This window comes from Podarcis erhardii, assembly GCF_964252035.2.
Source record: "Podarcis erhardii genome assembly, chromosome: 1".
NCBI classification, from domain to species: domain Eukaryota; kingdom Metazoa; phylum Chordata; class Lepidosauria; order Squamata; family Lacertidae; genus Podarcis; species Podarcis erhardii.
This window is the reverse complement of record NC_138497.1, coordinates 113,691,256-113,714,656: the sequence shown is the minus strand read 5'-3', so window position 1 is coordinate 113,714,656 and position 23,401 is coordinate 113,691,256. Positions and strand designations below refer to the sequence as shown.

Genomic DNA, 23,401 nt, shown 5'->3' with positions numbered 1-23,401 from the left:
TTTGTTTCTTCCAAATGCTACAGGATGCAATTCTAAGGACACTTACCTGGGAATTCTGAGTGTACATACTTAAATGTTTTGGGTTGGTTTTTTTAAAAAAATCTAGCTCATAATAATGTTTGACACATTGTCCTCTAATGGGATCACAAGATCTGAGCCGAGAGTTCAAACTCATGACACTTCAGTTGAAAACTGAGGATGGTGAATAGTGAACGGTTAAACCTCTTTTGGATGGGACTGCATTTTCCCTAAAGCAGGAGTGGAGTACCTGTGATGCTTTCATTGTTCCTGGACTACAAATCCCATCATACCCAAACAGTAGCCATGCAGGCTAGAGGGCTACATGTGTCCGAAGGATCAGGTCCACAGTTTGGACGTCTTTACTTTATAAGAAAAATAAGAAGCTGTGCTTTCAAACAGCAAGGCTCTCCCTGTAAAAAATGGTAACTTTTGCTCATACACCCCCAGTTCACCAAAATGCGCCCTCATTTTTACTGCATGTGAATGGGTCAAAAAAGGGGGGCATTTTCATCCTATTTAATTTCCTCCAGTACTGTTTTTGTATCCAGTGAAAATGTCTTTTGACCTAACACAATTTTTTTTTTGCTGTGTTCTCCCCTTCCCTTTCCATTTTTTAATTTGAAGCAGAAGTAAACATGAATCTGTTAGCACACAAATTTATCTCTCAGCCCTTAAGTGGTTTATGATTCACATAGAAGTGTGGAGAACTGAACATCTTGCTGGAGACAGATAAACAGGATATTTAAGGGAGGAAAAACGACTATACCTTATTTTACCTGTTAGCATCCTGTATAAATATTTGACAAAATGGAATAAATAGCAAGAAACTAAGGGGCTTGGATTAAATAAAACCCGACTGTGAGCAGAAGGAGAAAATGTTTCTTCCAGCTCTTACGGAGGTCATAGTGGGATATTTCTTATCATGCAGCACTGGAGTCTCCCAGAGGTTGCATTGCAAGTTTTAAAAAAATTGTGAATAAGGAAGACATAGGTTATAACATTTAACTTAGATAGCTGATGTGCTGCCCTCCAGATATCACAGACTACAACTACTATCTAAGCATGGCTAATAGCCAGGGATGATGGGAGTTCTAGTTCAACAGCATCTGGATAGCACCACATGGACTACCTCAGCCTATAAACTGGTGTGTTATAAAACCATCTTGAGAGACAACAGCTCATGCAAAGCAAAGAACTTCTTTGTAATTTTGACCACAATCATCTTTCTTCAAGCAGTAGAGCATCTTTGCATGCTAGAAGCCCATTATTTCAAGCAGTCATAAATAAAGATTGCAATTTTAAAAAAATCAGAGGAACAAGAGTGGCTTGAGCAGCTAAATTTGACTGGACACACCCACCTCAATGGCGAAGTACTTGCAACCTAGAGGAAGAGCACCAGAATGTTGTATTTTGGCTCAAAATGGGTGCTGAGGGTAGAAGCAATGTTGAAATTGGCAAGCAAAATGCTTCTGTGTGGAAATTTCTGGATGCTAAATATGGCTGGTGGAGCACAAATTGTGGTGGCCTGGCTTCTTCGTGGAGACTTTTCTTAGCAATATCATTATTGTGGTTTCCTCACTTCTGCTGATATTATACTGTTCAAAAATGTGGGCAAGCAGTTTTTTTTATTCTACTTACATCATTTGAACTGTTGGGTATTCTGTCCCTTGGTAAAAGTAGTTATATCAGTTTTTGCATAACTTTTGTGTCACGGGAATCTGCCACTGTGACAGTTTTGGAAATGTAACTTTTTTTAGATTACCAAACCTCAAAGGGATAGTTGGCTCATTGTCCTTCCTTCCTACCTACCTTCCTTTCTTTCCTAGTACATCCGCCACTGTCCTTATCAGACATGTTTAGTGAACTGTTGTGGGATGACTCTTCACCACCAATCAATAAAACTTTGGGTGGGGGTTGAGGAATCTTTATTGAAATGCTATTTGGATTCGGTGGCTGGTAAAAAATATCTTATTTCCCTAGGCCTTTTAATCTCTTCCTTCTATATATTTTGGGTTTTTTTAAGAAAAAATATGGATGATGTTTTTGTATGTTTTCTTAAATTACTACATGCATTTTAAATCTGTTTAAAGGTAAAGGTAAAGGTACCCCTGCCCGTACGGGCCAGTCGTGACCGACTCTAGGGTTGTGCGCCCATCTCACTCAAGAGGCCGGGGGCCAGCGCTGTCCGCAGACACTTCCGGGTCACATGGCCAGCGTGACAAGCTGCATCTGGCGAGCCAGCGCAGCACACGGAAACGCCGTTTACCTTCCCGCTAGTAAGCAGTCCCTATTTATCTACTTGCACCCGGGGGTGCTTTCGAACTGCTAGGTTGGCAGGGGCTGGGACCGAACGACGGGAGCGCACCCTGCCGCGGGGATTCGAACCGCCGACCTGACGATCGGCAAGTCCTAGGCACTGGTGTTTAACCCACAGCGCCACCCGCGTCCCCTTTTAATCTCTTTGGAATTGCCCTAAGAACATGACTTTCGATGTGGCATCTAAATCTTTCAAATAAATAAAACTAAAAAATCAATTCTGGACTTAAATGGAAGAACGGATTCATCACCTCTATACCTTTTGGGGGAGTTTTGGAACTAAGAGTCTTCCGGACATCTCTGGTACCAGCTTTCCCCCTGTTATCATGACCTTAGTTCTTAGAAGTTAATTGGCATCATTCTGCTATTGATTGCTCTTCCTAAATGGCATCTCATTATTTCAAACAATTAGTTGCAACAGTCAGTTGGTAAAGGCTGTCCCATCTTTGTCAGAAAATTGCTGGCTAACACCAGAGCTCATCAGTGTGGAGCATTCTAAACACCTAGGGAAGTACGGAGTATTATTGTTAAATCTGTTAGCAAATCAAGATATCTCTTCTTTTATGTCTCTTTTGTCCTCGTGCGCAGTCAGGCAGGTAATTTGATGGCATTTGGGAACTCCTTGACAAAAAGTTTGCTGTCATCTCTTGAAACTTAGCTCAGTTTCTCTTGTTGCACAAGACCACATCAGTGGAAAAGCTTCTCCCTAATCAGAATGAGGAACTAATTGTGTTGTTGATACTATGGAAATAACTTTTCTTGCATACAATATCAGACAGTGGTTTCCCTCCTCATCTTTCTCTGCTCACTGTGACTCCATGGAAAACAGGTTCTTCTGGTTTTCCTTGGATAGAAATGACCAGGATCTGTGCAAAAAGCTTGTTGTTATCATTTGCCTCTGCATTATAAATTAATTTTAGAAGGATGTTGTGCAATTCCAATGCTCAATCAATAATACAATATGTAGTCAACTGGCACCATTTCTGATAGGTAGACAACATTCTAGCCAGCCAACATGCTATCTAACTAAGACAGCTTGGCAAAATTCATCTACTAAGTCTCCTCAAGTTTTGTTTAAGCCTTATAACACAGTCCACCCTATTCCCCCAAATGAGTTGCTACTCATGACATTTTCTGAAGCCCCAACAGAAGCATAATTAAGTAACATTTTGGGGGGGGGGGTATGAGATAATTTTCTGTCTCTCACAGGTAAAACATCAGATTACATACAATAAAAATACCTTGCTTATAAAATATCTAACTCCCCTTTTAAAGTTGATTCCTATCCTCCCATGGCTATTTTACAATGCTATTATACAAATCTATGATGGTGCTCCACTTTTGGAATACTGTGTGAAGTACTGGTTAACTCATCTAAAAAAAGGAATATTGTAGATCTGGAAAAGGTTCAGAAAAGGGCAACCCAAATGATTAAAGGGATGGAGTTAGTTTCCTACGTGGAAAGGTTATGGTGTTTGTTCACCATGTTTCTAAATTTAAAAGCTCAAAGGGGACAAAATAAAAGTACATAAGATTGTGCATGCTTGGAGAAAGTGGGTAGAGAAATGTTTTTCTCCCTTTCTCAGAATCCAGAGCTATCCAATGGAGCCAAAAGTTAGTATCAGGACATGCAAAGGAAAGTGCTTCTTGACATAGGGCACAAACCAAGGAATGCCCTCCTGCAAGTTGTGGTGGTTGGCTTAAAAAGAGAAATTGACAAATACTTGGAGATTAAGACTATCAACAACTACTAGCTACAGTGGTTATGTTTGACCTCCACTGTCTGAAAGCCAGTGGCTGCGAATCACAAGGTGGGAGGGTCCTGTTGTACCCAGGTGCAGCTTGTGGGCTTCCCCTTGTTTGTGTTAAAACAAGATGCTGGACTAGATGGGTCTTTGGCTTGATCTAGCAGGACTCTTCTTACAATGGTCTGAAAACCTAGACAATAAATATCCTCAAGTCCTACTACTTGTACTGTCCATTTTAAATGCAGTACTGTTTGTTCCGTGATTTTGTTTCAACACAGCATTGTCAGCATTAATTGCTGAAATTATAATCATGCAACCTGCTGTCATTTTCTGCCTGTTTATTACCTACATAAATTGTGCCAATCACGAGGGGGAGGAATAGAGCTGCGTCAAGAGGCTTCTTTAGCTTTCCCTCCCACACCGTCTTAAAACTGCTGACATTTGCATTCCCTTGAGTAAGGTAAGATTGCCAAAGCAACAGGACAGCGCTAGACCTTGAAGAAGGTGAAGAAACAGAAATTCCACTTAACTTACAACTCTGCTGAAATCCAGAAAATGTGACTAGAACACTAAGTCTGAAAGGAAATCCATGATAATGGTGGTGAAGACATAGTAATTGTTGAGATGGTGGACTGGAGGAGGATTTTTTTAAAACAAATCAGCTGCACAGGAGTAAATGAGATTGAACTGAATTATAGCTCTTGAGAGACAGGATTTGGAGCTCATGGGAAAGCCTTTGATGTTATTCAGTGACACCGTATGACATCATACACTGAAAAAGAAAAGAAAGCAATTGATGACAGCAACTTCCAGCAGGCAGGCAAAATCAAAGAATGGTCCTATCTGCACATTGGTCCAAGAAGTTTGGATTAGATGAGTCAATTCCCCATATGCTTCCCTAATACATAAGGAAGAATGCTACATCATGATGTAATGCCACTTTGTTGGTTAATGGGTCACAAATTTCAAACAGAATGTCATTTGACTACCCTAGGTAGCTGAAGCAGCAAAGTTTGGTGGGGTTTTTCCCCCTAATTAAAAAGAAAGAAAGAAAGAAAGAAAGAAAGAAAGAAAGAAAGAAAGAAACCTCAGCCACCTCATCTTTTAATGTCAGCCCACTCACTCCGATCCAAAAGTTCTTCAGTGTTTTTCCACCAAGATTAATCCAATCACCACTGGTATTTTTTGTTCCACTCACCACCACCCAGTACCAAAACTGAATACTTTGGCCCAATGAAACTTTGATCTGGCAGCTGGAATTGCTGCAGAAGTGCAGGGAGGTAATGCATTGATTTTGTTTCACCTCTGAAATTTCGGCTCCAGCGTACTGCAAGAAGCCTGTGCTTTTGCGAAGAGACAGTTATCAATTGTGACCCTGAATTAGAGCAGGTGGATCAATATTTCAAAAAGCAAGGGACTCTTAGAGGTGTGGTATCTCAAATAAGAGACATCCATTATATTCCCTGGAAGTGGAATAAGGGACATCCATTATGTTGCAAGTGACTGGAGTAAAAGGATGCCCTCTTGGGGGCTCTATTGTGCCTCACTGCCTTTTTCAGCAACAGTGTTTTATTGCAGAATATCTAAATCCAGGTGCTCTGTTGAATAAATGGTTTTATTCTTATGAGAAGAAACACATGGATATATTTAGTTACAGATATTTTTCCATCGAGAATATGTAATGTGAGCCCAGGAGCAAGTTCTTCACCAGACACACAGCCCAAGATTAGATGCTTGGTCCTGAAATGCACCAATAAAGATACGTTGGCTCAGAGGCATTCAGGTTGTTTTGTGTTCCTGATTAATCATTCAAGTCTCTCATGGGGATTTGGGGATCTCACAGCACAATGGTTCATGACTGTGGGTGATCCTCTAATGGTGAGTCCTGTCAGTATATGGATTTCTGCTTGCAGAATGGGACTTCCCCTCTCTCCTTTCCCCACGTGTACTCCACACGCTTTCCAAATCTACTCCAGAGGGTTGGGGACAACCTCTATGGCAGATTTGGGATGACATGGGTAGAGGAGGGGGGACATTCTGTTGCACAAGCAGAAACTTCTGCTGATAGAACATTCTTCTTAGTGCTGTGTTGGATTCTCTCCTTTTTCTTTCAGCCATTCTATCCTGGACCTATGTTTTAGGCATTGCTATTTGGGTATTGGGACACGAGTGCCGCTGTGGGTTAAACCACAGAGCCTAGGACTTGCTGATCAGAAGGTTGGCGGTTCGAATTCCCATGACAGGGTAAGCTCCCATTGCTCGGTCCCTGCTCCTGCCAACCTAGCAGTTCGAAAGCACATCAAAGTGCAAGTAGATAAATAAGTAAATGGCGTTTCCGAGTGCTGCTCTGGTTCGCCAGAAGCAGCTTAGTCATGCTGGCCACATGACCTGGAAGCTGTCTGTGGACAAACGCCGGCTCCCTCGGCCAATAAAGTAAGATGAGTGCCGCAACCCCAGAGTTGGTCATGACTGGACCTAATAGTCAGGGGTCCCTTTACCTTTACCTATTTGGGTATTATTTTACAGAGTAGCTGCATTGGTCTCTTTGAGCATTGTGAAACCTACATTCATTTATTATTTCTTTCCCAGCCACCCATCCTCCTCCTGAGGAGCACAACGATAAGGTAGATCCCTCAATTTGCATTCTCCACACCCTCATAAAAATATTGTGAGATGGTTTAGGTTGAGATACAGTGGCAGGCCCAAACACTTAGGTACCTTCTTAAATGAGTGGAACTTGACATTGGGTCTCGTCAATCTTCCTGGTCCGTCTCAAGGTGAACATCCTGAAACAGTATAGTGGTGAAGGGAGCATTCATCCAACTGACGCGCCAAGACTGGCCAGTCTGAGGGCATGGAGAAAGGACCTCTCTTGGGCAATGGCAAGCCATGTGTTCCTCAGAAGCTTGAGGAGCGTGGTTGCCATTAGCTTCCTCAACTCTTATACAGAGTCTTGTTCAGATGAAGCAGAGGACAGACTGTGCCTAATTTGATCCATGTTGCCCAACAAGGATGACAGTAGGATGTAAGGTTTCTGTTTAGAAGTGGTACCCACACTGCTAGGGGAGACAGGCATTAGGGGTGGCAGGGAATTCTGCTCTAAGTGGACATGGGAGCAGAAATTCCTGCAGCTTGCATGTTGGTTTGAGGTCAGGAACGGAAATCAGGTAAACAGATATAATTAGTGTTCTTTGTAGCTGCTGTTTTTCATCCACAAAAGATATGTAAATAATGGCATTCCCTTGCCTCATTTTTCTGATGTTTTCTTCGCATTGAAATAATGTAATTAATGACATACAGTGGTACCTCGGGTTAAGAACTTAATTCATTCTGGAGGTCCGTTTATACCTGAAACTCTTCTTAAACTGAGGTACCACTTTAGCTAATGGGGCCTCCCACTGCCGCTGTGCCGCCAGAGCACAATTTCTGTTCTCATCCTGAAGCAAAGTTCTTAACCCGAGGTACTATTTCTGGGTTAGCGGAGTCTGTAACCTGAAGCGTCTGTAACCAGAGGTACCACTGTAATGAATTGCACTGAATTCAGTGAGAGCTGACAAGGAGACAAATCATCTAGATTTATGTGGAAGCCAAAGTGCAGCACAACAGAAACAGCTCTGATTGCGATGAATACACGTTGGAATGGAGATAACTGCCTTCTTACATCCCTAGAAGGCATAGACCAGGTGATGCCTGTTGCAGGTTTGCAGTTGCATTATTAATAATGCACCCCACATACATTTGCCTCGTGTCTTTTGCCTTTGTCCCTCATGCTGAATAATCTGATTATGTTTTAGACACTATTATATTAGGATGACACAATCCCAAGGGCTGGGCCAGAGCACTAAGCATACGTTCTGTGCCTGCTGAGTTCTGATTGAAATTCACAAGGCTTCTTGAGGACCACAGCCATTACCAAGAATCTTCAAACTCCTTATCGAGAAAAATACAGCTTGGGGGTTGCAGCAGTGGGCTCTGAATTTTGATTCCTTTGGAATGTAGAAGCTTGAACTTTCTACTTACACTTCGGCCTGCGAGAAATCCTGTACGGAGTCCTGCAACCTCTTTGCACATGAATAATAGAAGCTGACATAGCTTCCTGCCTCTATTATCCTTGCCTTTCTTCTGCCTCTGTGTTACACCATCCCTTTGTTCTCTCAGCCTCAATTAGATCTGACCGGGCCTCCTAGGCACCTCTGCATTACAAATAATGAATAATAAATAATAATATTAATTCCAGGTCATTAATGATTAATGCTGCTACATTAAAATGCCCAGCGGCTGTGCAACGGCCAGCCTGAGTCATCTCTGAGCGTATGCTGGCAAACGGCTCTTCTGAAATGTTGGTATTGCAAATATAAGCCAGCACTGTCGACCACTGCAATCCCACAGGATGTATTGACATGAGAAGCAGTGGAATGAAGGAAATTAGCCTGAGCAGAATTTCCAGCTCCTATTTTAAAAGCGATTAGCTATTAGTCCTTTTTGACTAATGCTTGGTGTTGCCTATGAATTACAATCAACATACTTGCAGCCCGATCAAGTGATTCAGTGCAGACACAGGAGCTTTCTACGTATACAAGCACTCCGCTCTGTACAATGCTTTCCCTCATTCACTTCAATGAATATGCGAACTCCAAATGCACAAAGGGACAATGGATTAGGTGAATCTGTCCACACCAGATTAGGTGAATTAGTGAAGCACTTACAATTGTGGTTCAGGGAACATAAATAAGAGCAGACACTATACCAGGCTTCCTCAACCTCAGCCCTCCAGATGTTTTTGGCCTACAACTCCCATGATCCCTAGCTAGCAGGACCAGTGGTCATGGATGATGAGAATTGTAGTCTCAAAACATCTGGAGGGCCAAGGTTGAGGAAGCCTGCACTATACACTTTGTGAGAATGCGTAAATCTCCCATGGTGCTTTTCTCATCAACTGAAGGCCCTTGTTAGGATTTTCATTTCAAAAACAGAAGTACTGCCCCTTGCAGTTTTAGAGATGGAAATACGATAGTAAAATTTGCTGAAGAATCAGAAGCAACAGCTATTGATTGATGGGTTGATTTGCAAGCATGTCTACCCCTCTCTTCAACTCAAACGGAGTAGCTAAAATCAAAAGCATCAATTTAAAACAACAATCATTTCATTAAAACAATAAAACAGCATCACAGAGCAATGGCGAGAATAGCAATGTTTTCTCTTTTTTCACCACTCTATGCATCAGACTTTTTTCACGGTTGGCATAAGTCTTCCATACATCGGCATGTTTTAAGCCAGGGTTAATCCTGAAGCTCACTTTTCCAGGGAGAGGGTAGTCAGGTCTAGAACATGTGACAAATATCATAACAACAAAGGGCCAGAACATGAGCTCCATCCCCCCACCAAGTCTTACTCAGCGTAGACTAATTTAAGTCAATGGACTTTGGTGGTTGTGGCCAGTGCTGCCTGTGAGTAAATGAAATGGATTTCTACTAGTGCAATGGGACTTACCTCCTTCAACATCCTGTGCACCCTCAAGCTGCTCCAGAGGGTTCTGTGACCCTCTCGAACCAATTTGTGGGTGTGGGCTTCAGGAGAGAGAAGAGGAAGGCGAAGTGCCATTGTAGAACTGGAAGCTCACTCATACAACTTTAGATTCCACCCACTGATTTCAGTGGGTCTACTCTGAATATGACTTAGATACAACCCTTTTTTTATACTGTGTTTTAGCCAAGTCTCTTTTTTTAATGATATTTATTCAGAGTTTAAAAGTTACAAAAAGAAAAAAGAACAATACAAAATACAAAAGAAGAATACAACAACAAATAAAATAAAATAAAATAAAATAAAAATAAAAATAAAGATGAAAAATACATTCACTTAAAAATATAAAAAGAACTGATTAAACCTTTACATAACTTTCTTCCTTTACTTATTTCCTTGACCTCCCCTCACCTCCCAATTTTGTATTCTAGTTCAAATCGTTATTTCAGCAAATCCTTCCAACCTTATTTTCATTTAAGTAATTTAATTTATTATATTATAATTTAACGTCCTCTCTTTCATCAAGTTCATCAACTCATTTTTACTTAATCCTTTATATTATTTCTACCAAAACCACCTAATTTTCTTTTTCCAACATCTTTCTAACATTCCTTAATTTTACAATATTTTTGAAGATATGCTTTAAATTTTTTCCAATCTTCTTCCACCGACTCTTCTCCTTGGTCCCGGATTCTGCCAGTCATCTCAGCCAATTCCATATAGTCCATCACTTTCGTCTGCCATTCTTCTCGGGTGGGTAGTTCTTGTGTCTTCCAATACTTTGCAATGAGTATTCTTGCTGCTGTAGTAGCGTACATAAAAAAGGTTCTATCCTCCCTTCGCACCAGTTGGCCGACCATGCCCAGGAGAAAGGCCTCTGGTTTCTTCTGGAAGGTATATTTAAATACCTTTTTCATTTCATTATAGATCATCTCCCAGAAGGCCTTAATCCTAAGGCACGTCCACCAAAGGTGTTGCATTTCCAACATTTATTATCGGGCAAATGGTAAATTTTTGCAAGCTTGACTGGGGTTAGGTACCACCTGTAAATCATTTTCATTATATTCTCTCTTAACGCATTACAAGCCGTAAACTTAATACCTGTGGTCCATAACTTTTCCCAGTCAGCCATCATAATGTTATGTCCAAAGTCTTGTGCCCATTTAATCATAACAGATTTAACCATTTCATCTTGTGTATTCCATTTCAACAGCAAGTTATACATTCTTGATAAGTTCTTAGTTTTAGGGTCTAACAATTCTGTTTCCAGTTTTGATTTTTCCACCTGCTGTGTTTTAGCCAAGTCTCATTCCTAAAGCAGTATGTAATTAAAATCCATTATAAGGTACAATATTGTAGAGACGTGGAAGTGTTTATGATCACTGGTTGTTGACGTCCCAGTTTCTTCTTCTTCTTCCATTCATACAAAGGGGTAGAGGGAGCTGCAGATAGGCTCTGGGGCTAGCTCAGAACTTGCAAACTCAGAGAAGAAGCTTTCCATTTGTGGGTCATACCATTCTCTTGATTATCTTGCTTATGATTTTTTTTCTCTTCCAATTTTGCCTCCATGATTCAACAAGCTTCCTTGCAAATCACAGCTGGAATTTGATGTGCCACAGGAATGTGATTAGACTTTCACTTGAAGTGAAAGTGTGGGCCAATTTAGAGTCTAATTTGTGTTCCCAAAATCTATCCATAGAGTTTTGAGGGAGGCTGAATGAGTTCTGATAAGACTAGCAGAAGTTGCCTGTGATTTATTTGGACATCTCTTGAGTGCCACTGAATTCCGTGTAAGGCAAAATTGGAGTCGTAAGCCTGACAGATCCTGCCTGGGCAAAACAACTTAAGATCTAAGGGGAAGTCTGAAGAATTTCAACCATCATGTGACCCTCGGATGAAGGGTGGTATAGAAATTTATTAAATTATAATAAGTCTAGCAACATTTCTCAAAGAGATTTTGCACATTCTTAAAAACAAAACAAAAAGGGGGGAATTGCCTTTGAAAGTCACAGATTAGTATTTTTTGTTAGCCTACAATCTTACCTGAGCAGTAGAGTAAGATGAACCTCTTCATTTAGGATGCAGGAACAAACTTTATTAGTAAACTCACTTAAAGTTGCCTGTATTTTCAAATCAGATATCGAGATCATATAAGTACATTTGCTACAGTGTAGCACAAGGCTTGTGTCTGTTATATGACATTATGTTCTCAGGATGACTAAACTCACATGTGCTTTGTGTTAATAATTTACTGAACACATACAAACGATGGAAGGAGTTTAAGGCAAAGATAACATGGTAAGGGAGAAAAGATCTGGACCATTTTGAGTGGGAAGAAAACTGTTGCTCCTACTGTTACAAAGTGAACAGATTTTGAAGTCAGCAATTTGGATCAATTTTGTATTGTGTGCGTGTGTTTTGTAGGAGAAACAGTAGAAATATAAAATAATGGTTGTCTTTGTGAGCAGGCGGCTCTGATGATGTCTGCAATGAAAACTGTGCAGTGCACTGCTGAGAAACCCATTTCATTCCCCCATTCTAAGTGCTATCACAGACAATAAAATTGCCTGAAATATGAAGTAATTGCTGCATGTTGCTTAATGTGACAGGGGGTATGAGAGGTTTTGGCCTTTAGTATGCTTTAATGGGGTGCTTTAGAAAGTAACTATGCAGCAAGTGACACATCTATTTATTAAACACAATTGCCCCCAAACAAATTCGTCACATTTTTCCTCTCAAGAGAATGCATTATGAGTTAGCTTAATTGTGCAGGCTTTTCTCTCATTCTGACACCTTGACAGCCCTTGTCAGCTTTTAAGAGTTGGCCACTTCAGAGTGTCATACCTCTGTTCTGGGTGTTGCCATTCCTCTTCTGTGAGCAAATATGACTCAGGACTGCTTTACACGTAGCTTAAAGGCAGAACCCCACCCATCTTCAGTCAGTCAAATCTTATCAAATGTCCGTGTATTTGTCCGTGTATTTTCACAAGGGCAGCATTGTAGTGCAAGGATGGAGAACATCAGACTAGGATAGAGAACCTCTGGAGCATTTCTATTTGGCTCTTGGAACTCACAGGCCCCTGGTCTCCCCAAGCCATACAGTTCTCTAGTCCAGTGTTTCCTAACCTTGGGTCTCCAGCTGTTTTTGGACTACAACTCCCATCATCCCTAGCTGGCAAGACCAGTGGTGAGGGATGATGGGAACTGTAGTCCAAAAACAGCCGGAGACCCAAGGTTGGGAAACACTGCTCTAGTCCTATTCTACCCTGTCCCCAGGTATTTTTGTCTGGCTGGGATATGTCCTTGCACTATGACAAAGCCTCTTGCCTCTATGGACAGAGAGCTGAATGAGTGTCTGTAGAACCCTCTGGCTACTACTGCATGACTGAAATCTAGCATGTGTACAAAGATCCAGAGGCAGCCCACCCATGAGGATGGAAGTGCAAGAGGAGGCGCCCAGCCCACCGCACCACTTCTGCCGCCACCCGAACAGCCTTCTCTCACTGGCAACAAAGAGGCGTTCTGGAGTGCAGTGCTGCTGCTTATCTTTCCCACCCCTGGGATAGGAAAGATGAGCGGCAGTGGCTTGCAGAACACCCTGGTTCTTGCTGAGTTTGGTGAGAGGGGGATGCTCTGGTGCCAGTGGAAGTGAGGGGCTGGACGACAGGAGGGCATGGGATGGCACATTCCCATTTCACTACAGGTTCCATAAGGGAATGTGGTTTGAAACGTTTTCCTACCTCTGTTCTGGTGAAAGACTCCACCCTCTGATTTGTACCACATTAGTGCAATGCAGAGCTTTACTTCCAGAGATAATAGCAGTGTCCTGGGAAGGCGGGATTTTCACAAGGATTATACTCCCAACATGCCATGGTTCCATGAAAACTCCCTCTATTTCTTGCTATTATTGATAAAGGTGTGTTTAGCACTAGGGTAGCCAACATAGTGTTCTCCAGATATTGTAGGACTTTAACCCCCATCAGTCCTAAAGACCATGGGATGAGTTGTAGTCCAACATCATCTGAAGGATGCTACATTGGCTACCTCTGGGTTAGTGTTATGTCTAGTCCAGCTCTTGGCCAAAAGATGAAAACTACGAAGTAGCTGGAGGAAATATGAGGGTTTGTCTATAATGATACTTTTTTCTGGCTCATTTCAATTGGCCTTCCTTCCCAGGTTTTGTTTCATTTTTTTTAATAATAATAAACTTTATTATGTGATGGTGGTCATTCTTCATATAATATGGTTACTGACCTAAGCACATACAAAATGCAGTAAGACTAAAGAATGTAACAAATAAAAACAAAAACCAGAAATCAAAATGAGAATATAGATGGGAGGGGTAAACCAGGAGAGAACTGAGAATGCAATGCCCCATACAATGATCACATATAAAAAGAAAAAGGTGAGTCAAATTAGTTCTCGATAAAGCCTCTCCATATATTTATCTGTGGAGCAGGGGCTTTAGTGGGCTGTGCAGATGAGTTTTTCCCAGTCGGATTTGTGCATTTCATTTGTAAAGTGGGAATCGGCGCTTTATTTATTTAAAGCCTCTCTTTCCTTCAAGGAGCTCCAGATAGCATGCACTGCCTTCCCCACCTCATTTTGCCCTCTCACCATCCTGTGAGCCAGGTTGGTTTCAGAGTCCTGATGGGCCCAGCATCACCCAGCCAGCCAGCTTCATGGTCCGGCATTCTCACCACCATACCACAATGGGTTCTGTCCCTGTTGTTTGTTTTGCATACAACGAGAGGGGGGAAAGTTTCAAGGACTTCCGTTCATGCCTTTGCCCCTCACTAATGAAAACAGACTTGCCTAGTAGTTCTCTTTGGGTACCACGCCACTAAGCGTGCTTTGATTTTGCCAGCTGAGCAGGCTTACGGGGAGACTCACAGTGGAAAGAGATGTCCTTTTAACTCTTTACACTGCAAAAAGCGCTCACCCTTGGGAAGGGGCGGCTCTTCGTTACTGCCCTCCCCCTGCGAGCGAGTATTGAAGCAATGTGTCACTGTGCTGCGGCCCCTGCCATTTCTGAAGACATAAAACCAAGCCCCTGATGGCTTGTGATAATTAAACTCCCATAACACTTTTCTTAAGAGCAGGAGTGTCAACCCTCACACTCTTGCCAAATTCCAAGTCAGGTAATTAAACACCCTCTCTATTAATTTCCCCCCTGTGGTGCCAACTGATTGCACTGTCCTCTTTTTTTCTGCTTCCCTTTTCTAAACTGTGCAGTGTGTCAAATTGGGATGCAGTATAAAAGCAATTGCCCTTTTTCTCCCCTTGTAATGGCTACCTTTCATTGGGAAACACATACCTGGCATCTCCTTTATATGGAGCACCTGAGAAGGTGTAAAATGTATTGTTTAAGCCCTAGTATTAAGTACTCTGAGATTTATTTATTTATTCAAAGTTCATGATATCGCTGCTTTCTTGGTTTAACAATATTAAAGCCCTGACCATTTGGTGAAATGCCACTCCCACTGAACTTCATCAGTAACAAAACTTTGGGCAGTATTTTGCCTTTCCGGGATGCTATAGAATGTAGATAATTCGTCTTTGGTTGCTGAAATTTCCAGAGAAACATCTGAAAACAGATGTATATTTATCCATTTCAGAGAACAAACATCAGGGGATTCTGTCAAGGTGGCTGCCCGTATTTGCTGTTGTAGCTATGCTTTTGGGCCTTCCCCAAATTCAGGAATTTAGGATTTAACTCCAATTTTCTAGGCTCAGCCTACCTCCAGTCTGCATCCATTTCATATGTCTTTGCTCATAGGACACTTCCACCCAAACACACAGAGAGACACACAGACATCTTATTAGGCATCCCCCCCCCCACAAAATATGCATTTTTCCTACATGTTTACTCCAGGATGCACATTTTATATGCATTTTCACATTTTAAATACACATTGAAACATGGATTATTGTATGTATTTTGGTATATTTCTGAGTCAAGAAATGTATTACTAAATTCAGGAAAGTGGAAAAACTGAAGGACATCTGTATTCCAATCCACATATTAGTCTGAGAAGTACAAATCAGGCTGGTTCACTTCAAATATGTCAACAGAATATTCCTACTTGCAAGTAAGTGCCAGAGAGCTCAATGGACCTTACTCTCCAGTAGTGTATTTACACTACAACCTATAGAAGCAAATGGTAAGATTTTTAGTAATGCTTCAGTAAATATTTCAGCTCATACCCCACCCCCAAATAGGATCTTTTGCATGACATACCGTAATTGTTCACCAGATAACATGCAGTTCAGCCCTCATCTTTATCTCCCATTCACACAGAATCTCAGCCTCTAACAGTTAAATGAGTTCATTGATGCAACATAGTTGTGTTGTATCAACGAAGTCAATTAACTGTTAGGGGCTGATATTCTTTGCAAATGGGAGATAAAGATTAGAGGGAGATGGCAATTTGCTTTCCATGTGAGAAGATAGAATTTAAAGAATCCCAACTATGGCTCTCTTTACAAACATCACTTTTATAGACAGATGCTTTTAAGCATGTGTTTGCGTATATTAATTTAGCAACAGATACTTTATATAATAGTAAATTGTGGAATAGCGTTTAGAATGGTGAAAACACTACTAGATTATGAGACTCTCTGAGAGAATATGTTCAAACTGGGGGTTTTTTATGGGAAAAAATGAACAAATTCCTATGCCCCACAAATAACCCAGAGATGCATTTTAAATAAAAGCAAACATTCTACTCATGTAAAAACACCAGGCAGGCCCCACAAATAACCCAGAGATGCATTTTAAATAAAAGCACACATTCTACTCATGTAAAAACACGCTGATTCCTGAACCATCTGTGGGCCAGATTTAGAAGGCGATTGGGCCGGATCCAGCCCCCGGGCTTTAGTTTGCTTACCCATGACTTAGAGCTTATGGTGGCCTGCAGTTAGGATACTATGTAGAGACTTCTGTTGACCCCATCTGAAAAGGAGTGGCATAGTACTGGAAAAGGTACTGAAGATAGCAAACAAAATGACCCGGGGGGGGGGAGAGGGAGGTGGGAAGTACAGTTACACTAGTGGCCAAAATTGTGGAAACCTTTTGGGGAAAGTGTATTTCCAAGGTCTGATGGCTCATAGCACCTGATTGGCTCTCGAAATACTCATGCTCATTGGCTACATTCGAGTGAAGGAAAGTTACTGCATCTCAACCTAAGCAAGTTGTGCTTCCTTTTTCTGGTTATTTGGCTATACCTTTTGATAGAATACCGATAATTGAACAAACTTTGTTGCGTTACATTTTTCATTCAATCATCTTTCCTTTGAGATATAATTTTATGGTATTACTCCAAAAAAAAGTGGTATTATGAGCCACTGGTGTAAGTTTCTCCACTGAAGCATTTCCAGTCATATTTCTCCCAACAGTTTATGCCTCGGCACCATGAACTTAACTGCAGGGTTATGCATACATGTTGTAGGCAATAATAACTGAGGTAGCAAAAAAGGTTGGGCTCCAAATTGCAAATTGTGGGGGTGGGTGTCATCTCCTTTGGAGGAACTCTATGAATTCTTCAGTAAACTGGATTAGATTGTTTTCCTAGTATGATGTCCTTTGGGATCTCCTCACTAAGAAATCTAGAGAGATGGGGCCCTGGGATTAAATCAGAAAAGGTTTCCTATATTAACCAAAGTGTCTCTCCTCACAACTGCAGTTTCCCAGTTCCTGTGTAGACATTACCAAAGTCTACTTTTTTAAAACTTGTAAACTATTTAATGGCAATGGCGGGGGGGGGGAGTGCCCCTCGCAAGCATTTCTGGAAACCTTAAGGGAGAAATGAGTCACCCGCTACCTTGCAGAGACAATGTTCCCTGAATGGGGTATTAGGTTCATTTTGCTGACTGTAGCTGCTGCTCCACTGCCTTCTAGCTTCTCAAGGACACGGAATAGCTCTCAAGCACTTTATTTTTAAAAGGGAGGGGGAATAGAGTTTGTTCAAAGCAGCCGATCTTGTGTTTCTTACATTTCCTGGCTGAATCTTCTGCAGTCTTTTTGTCTTGGTATAAGGTGCCTGTTGTTGTAATAGAGATTCCAGTGTGTTCTCTGGCTTTCACCAATAGCAGGCAACAATGGTTCTTTACAAAGGGAATGTAAACTGATAAACAAAGTTGGGACCTACCTAAGTGTCAGTGTTTTAACAGCAATAACAAATGCTATTGTCCCTCACACTTCCCTGGGAGGCAGATAGGTCCACTTCCACATATTTTATTTTTTTAATAAACCTATTTATAGACCACCCTCCTACAAAATACCAAGGCATTATACAACTAATTTTACAAGTACAATAAATCATTAAATACAATGAAAACAATACAAAGCAATCACAGAAATGACTGGCTCATCTCAAAATAGTTTCAACAACTGAACAGGCCTGGTAGCATTTTTAAAAAAGTCTTCAAGAGATGTTGGGAAATTAGCAGCAAGGATGCCTGCCAAATCTCTCCTCCAGAACATGAGACTGGCAACACTAAATGCCTGACTTCTAGAAGACGCTAGCTAGGCTCCTGAAACAAGTGGGGAAACTTAACAGCACTCCTGTGGATCATCTCAGCAAATGAGGTGGGATTATAAGGCCTCAGGTGATCCTCAAGGTATCCTGAACCCAAGTTGATCAGAACTTTGCATATTAATACAAGAACGTTCAACCTGACCCAACAGAAATGCAGATGTTTTTGCACAGCTGTCACATGCTGTCAGCCACTTGCCCCATCAGCACTGCAGTGGCTGTGTTCTGCCCTAACTGAAGCTTTTGGATCAGGCCCAAGGGCAGCCCCACAAAGAGTATGTTTGCAGTAATCCAGACTTTGCACAACTCAGTTTTGGTAGCAGCAAGGCTGCTTCAAAATAGTTTTGGTAAGACTAGCAACCTTTTTAGGGAAGTCTGCACATTATCACCTGGTTGAGTTTACTTAGGACAAAAGCTGAAGCAAATTTGGTGGGTCTTTCTCAGGCAAAGTACCTGAGCTATTGTGAAACAAACTCTTTATTATTATTAGATATGAAACATTCGTTTGGGATGTGTGTGTGTGTCCTTCTCTCGTCCTTACTTGAAACCTGTCTGCCATAGCTAATTAATCAATGAATATTCTTCTGGTTAAAAGAGAAGGGAAAGTATGTTAGAAGAATGATAACCACAAGTTAGTCTTAGGGATCAGCTAGCATTTAGCTAGCAAGCGCGGTGGGATACTTTTAAAAGATCAAGATGACTTCTGAGGCACATGGACCTCTCTGTGAAGCGGAATGGACTTAACATCCACACACTAACACATTTGTCCTTCCTTGCAAACCATATGCTTTGGCATGAAAATTACATAGATCTGCACTTTATGAAATAGTCTTCATTTTTGATGTGAAGCAAAGGCCAGCTCTTGAGAAAAGAAGACAGCCAATCTTCTCTGCCCAAGGGGGGTGGGCTGGGTCACACTTGTCTAAGAAACCGTCCTTTTGAAGATTCAAATGTCTTCGTTTTTTAAAGTGAGGGTCACCTTAAAGAGCAACTATAAAGCAACATCAGCAGCCCTAAATCCTTAAACCTAAGCTGCTTACATGTCTATATCTTCAGAAATGAGACAGAGGAGACATAAAGGCTACCCCCAGGTCACATATATCAGTACTGCAATTAGCCAAGTGGATTTCCTCCACAATTCAGTGTGAGAAAGGAAGATGGATTTTTAATCACCATACATAACACAGGAGTCACATATCTCATTTTGGCAAAAATACAGCCGATTTGAAGTACACTGCCAGTGAGATGGTAGGGTGTGTGTAGAGACAAGCCAACATACTGTCCTGTTAACAATACTCTTTTAATCAGGCTGCTAAAACAATGGGATAAATATGGTGGAGATGATTCCTTTTCCTCTCTGTAGACCTGGTTCTTGGTATTCCCAGACATTATACAATAGTCATCCATCCACATGTCGTTATGCATAATGAATGCATTTGATTTCCAAAGAGATGCTGTGCAGGTAATAAAATTAAATACTTGTCCATGTTTGGACACAAGTCAAACAGAGTTCAATGGGTGTGTTTGTGTGTTTTACTCTCATATTTTTTTCAAGTAGGAAATAATCCGGCACATAATTGTCTGTCCTTTTGATGCAAAAGTGCTTCTCAGCCCAATCCACTGAGCTCAGGGTAAGTGCACTTAGGATTGCAGTCTATGTCTGGCAGAATCTAGTTCATAATTAAAGAGAGGAGGGGAGTTGTGGAAGTTGGTAAGAACCAAACAATGAAAAGAATGTACAGTGGTACCTTGGTACTCGAATGGTTTGGCTCCCAAACAAATTGGCTCCTGAATGCCGCAAACCCAGAATTAAGTGTTCCGGTTTGCGAACGTTTTTCAGAAGCAAAAAGTCTGACGCAGCTTCTGCAGCTTCCAATTGAGTACAAAAAGCTCCAGCAGCCAATCAGAAGCCACACCTTGGCTTTTGAATGCTTTTGGGAGTCAAACAGACTCCCGGAATGGATTAAGTTCAAGAACCAAGGTACCACTGTACTTCTTTGTGTAATAGACAACTTAACAATTTTATTACACAGAATGATTTTAAAAAGGTTCAGCAAATTCACGGATGGTGTCATAACAGCTGAGAAGGAACCTCTATGTCTAGAGCCAGTATATTTCTGATTACCAGATAGTGTAGAATGACTATCGCCATCATGGTCTATATGATGAGGCCTCAGAACTGGCTTCTGTTGGAAATAGAGAGGTAGATAATACAGATATTTTGCTAGATGTTAAGAACTTCAGATCCTGGATCAGGGGTAAGAAAAGACCACCAGCCTCAAAAGGGCCTGATACAGTCAGCAATCTTCAGCATATACTGTAGGAGGCTGACCACTGGATAACTGTTCTGATTTAAGCCTGAAGGCAGCTATATTAGTCACTTTGGTGGGTTAAATATTGCTTGTGCCAGAATGTAATCATCTATGTGTCTTGACTGTGCTTGGAAAAAGCTCTCACGTATTTGCTATTGGACAAGATTTGATATGGGAGGCCAATGCGATACAGAAATGGAATTGAAATGTCAAGTGAAATTTGAAGTAAAGAGAGAAAAATGACTCCCAACTTGTCTTTAATTTTCTTGGTTGAGGAAAGCTCTTCAAGGTGTTACTGCAAATTTATCTTTATAATTAGAAAGCTTGTTCTGTTTCCTGGAGAAGCCAGTGAGTGCTTTACCACTGACTTCAGCGAAGGCAGACTGGAGCCCCTTAAAATCATTAAAAATAATTACCCTCCAACTCCAAGGCAATTGCCACATGTAGCAATTTATACAGATAAACAAATGGCCTCAAGTTTTATGATCTTTTGATTATGAATTTAAATAAATCTGAAAGCTAGGATGCTAATTCCAGTTTTACGGTGTTTCCTTTGGCCCTCCCATCACTAATATTTATGAGGTGCTCTTGGGATTTTTTGCTGAAGCCAACAGAAATATCCTAAAGCTCTGCAATTTGGCCAGACTGCAGTTATACACATTGCTCCTTTTCCAGCTATCATGGTGAAATATTCAGCATGCTCTCCTCAGCTACTTTGTTCACATGAAATGGACTCAGCTTTGGTTGGATTTTTCAATAGGAATTGGGTTGGGTGTAAAGCAGAGCTCAGTCCCAGGTGTTGTGATGCAATTTGGCAACCTGGTGCCCTCCATATGTTGTTGAAGTCTAACTCACATCAACCCCAAACAGCATAGCTGATGATGAGAGGTGATAATCAGGTAAGGAATAGTTGAGGTAAGATATATGAAAGCCAACCTCAAATCATTTGAAACCCTTGTACATAAGCCCATTAATTAAAAGCAGGTGGAGACAAGCAAACAGATTCAATATCTACTCAAAGGCAGATGAATGTAGCACAACATAGCGGTAATCATTTCAGTTTTTTGAAGAATTACATGCATGCATCTGGCAGCAAGAACAAGGGAAGAACCAAAAAACACAATATCCATGTTTACACAGGGTTCCCCATTCAACAACAGACAGATTTGTGGAGATCTGCTTCCCCATGTGTATGCACACTAACTGGATAAGGACAAGAGAATGGCAAAATGCTTAAAATATAGTAGAGTCCTTTTGATAGTCATAGTTTGGGAATACTTTCAATTATTCATTGAGTCAAATGTTGTGTCAAGGCTGTAATCCAATGCAGACTCACAAGAATGTAAGTTCCTGCTGAACTTGGTGTGATTTACATCTGGGTAAACATATTATATAGGATTGCATTGCACATATTTTTTATTCTTTAGCACTACTATGATTCTCAAAACCATTTACTAATAGTAAACCCAGTATGATTTGAATATTATTTTGGAAAGGGCAAAATAGAAAGTTTGCCTTTAAATGTAATTTGAATTTCTTCCCCATCCTAATTGTGATATAGTTATTGGCTAAAAGGGAAGCCCAAACATATTGAAACATGTTTTAGTTTATAGTGCATTCAGAAATATACACAAGATAAAGTACAAATTTAAATATGCGATTAAATATGTGTTGTTCTGTGGATTTTTTAAATTAAAAAAACACCTTGCATTTTTGTGCAAAAAACAGGAGAGAATAATTCACATATGAACGAATATATGTGAAATTGACAAAGAACAGAAGCAGACCAATCCAGCTATCCCTATTTAGTAATGCTTTTGATTCTCTTCTAGGTTAGTATATGTATAATTAGTATCCAATGCAAAATGAATATGCTAAATTAATTTTGTACCGCATTCAGTTGTACTCTCATCAGTTCTATTGAGGTTCTTGTATCATGGCCATTATTACAGTATTTGAGCATGGCATTAAATAAGATTTCAATATGCAATTTGAACTGATTAGCTTTAAAAAATTGAGTTATGTTAATCAGCCCAAACTAATATGCAGTATACAAACCCATGCTTCTTGCTAATTGCAACAGGAATACATTGCTGCAATGCAAGAATAGCAGAGAAATCGCTCATTGTGAGCTGTGGGTTTAAAATAACCCATTAGTTGGATTATCCCATTCCAGATTTGATTGCAATTTTAGCATAGCAATAGTAGACAAAGGAATCAATTAGCAGAAGATGTAAACTTATCTAAATCAAAATTGGACTGCACAGAGTTGGTTTATATCACTGCTTTGGGCAAGTATGCATGGTCTAAAAATTTTCATTACAGCTGGCCTCTCGCAACCCCATTTCCACATGCCTATTTTCTTCCTTTATGCTCATCCTACCTCATAGGGCACCTCCAAATTATCACTTTATTGATCATTCATCCCAATTTGTTTACAGGGAGGTTAGAGCACATTGTGTCAAAACTAGTGTTATCCCACCATTTCCAGGGTGTTTTCCTGCCATTTTCTTTAACACAGGGAGTTTTGGGGAAGCAGGTTTTCTTGCACAAAGACCTCCGAATTAACGAGAATACCACAACTTGAATTTGCCAGAATATGACTGAATTCCAGTCAAAATAGCAACAATCTGGAAGCATCCTTACTCTGCATCCTTTTCCCCATCCACTTTGCCTCTGGAAGGAGGAAGGAGAGTGATACCCCTTGGCCACCATTCCACCAAGCCTTTTCTCCTGTCTTATTTCTGTCCCACTCACTGCCTACAGCTCCAGTCACCAAAACTTGTGAAGTTTCTATTTCATCCAGCTGACCAGATTCCACATCCAGATTCATCCAGATACCACATAAAAAATTCTCTTTTGATCTTCTTGCTGACACTTTTACTCTGATACGTTAGAAGGTCACTCAAGATGCTAAGTGAACATGTGGATTGGATTGAGG

General features: G+C 40.8%; 1 protein-coding gene and 1 long non-coding RNA gene across 2 annotated transcripts in view; one reads left to right on the top strand and one right to left on the bottom strand.

The window, feature by feature from the left end:
- ZNF804A (zinc finger protein 804A) overlaps positions 1 to 23,401 on the top strand; it is a 254,590-nt gene that overhangs the window by 170,743 nt on the left and 60,446 nt on the right. The window lies entirely within an intron of this gene.
- The window catches only part of LOC309335933, a 771,786-nt gene that overhangs the window by 724,809 nt on the left and 23,576 nt on the right, over positions 1 to 23,401 (bottom strand). The gene's annotated exons all lie outside the window — the stretch shown is intronic.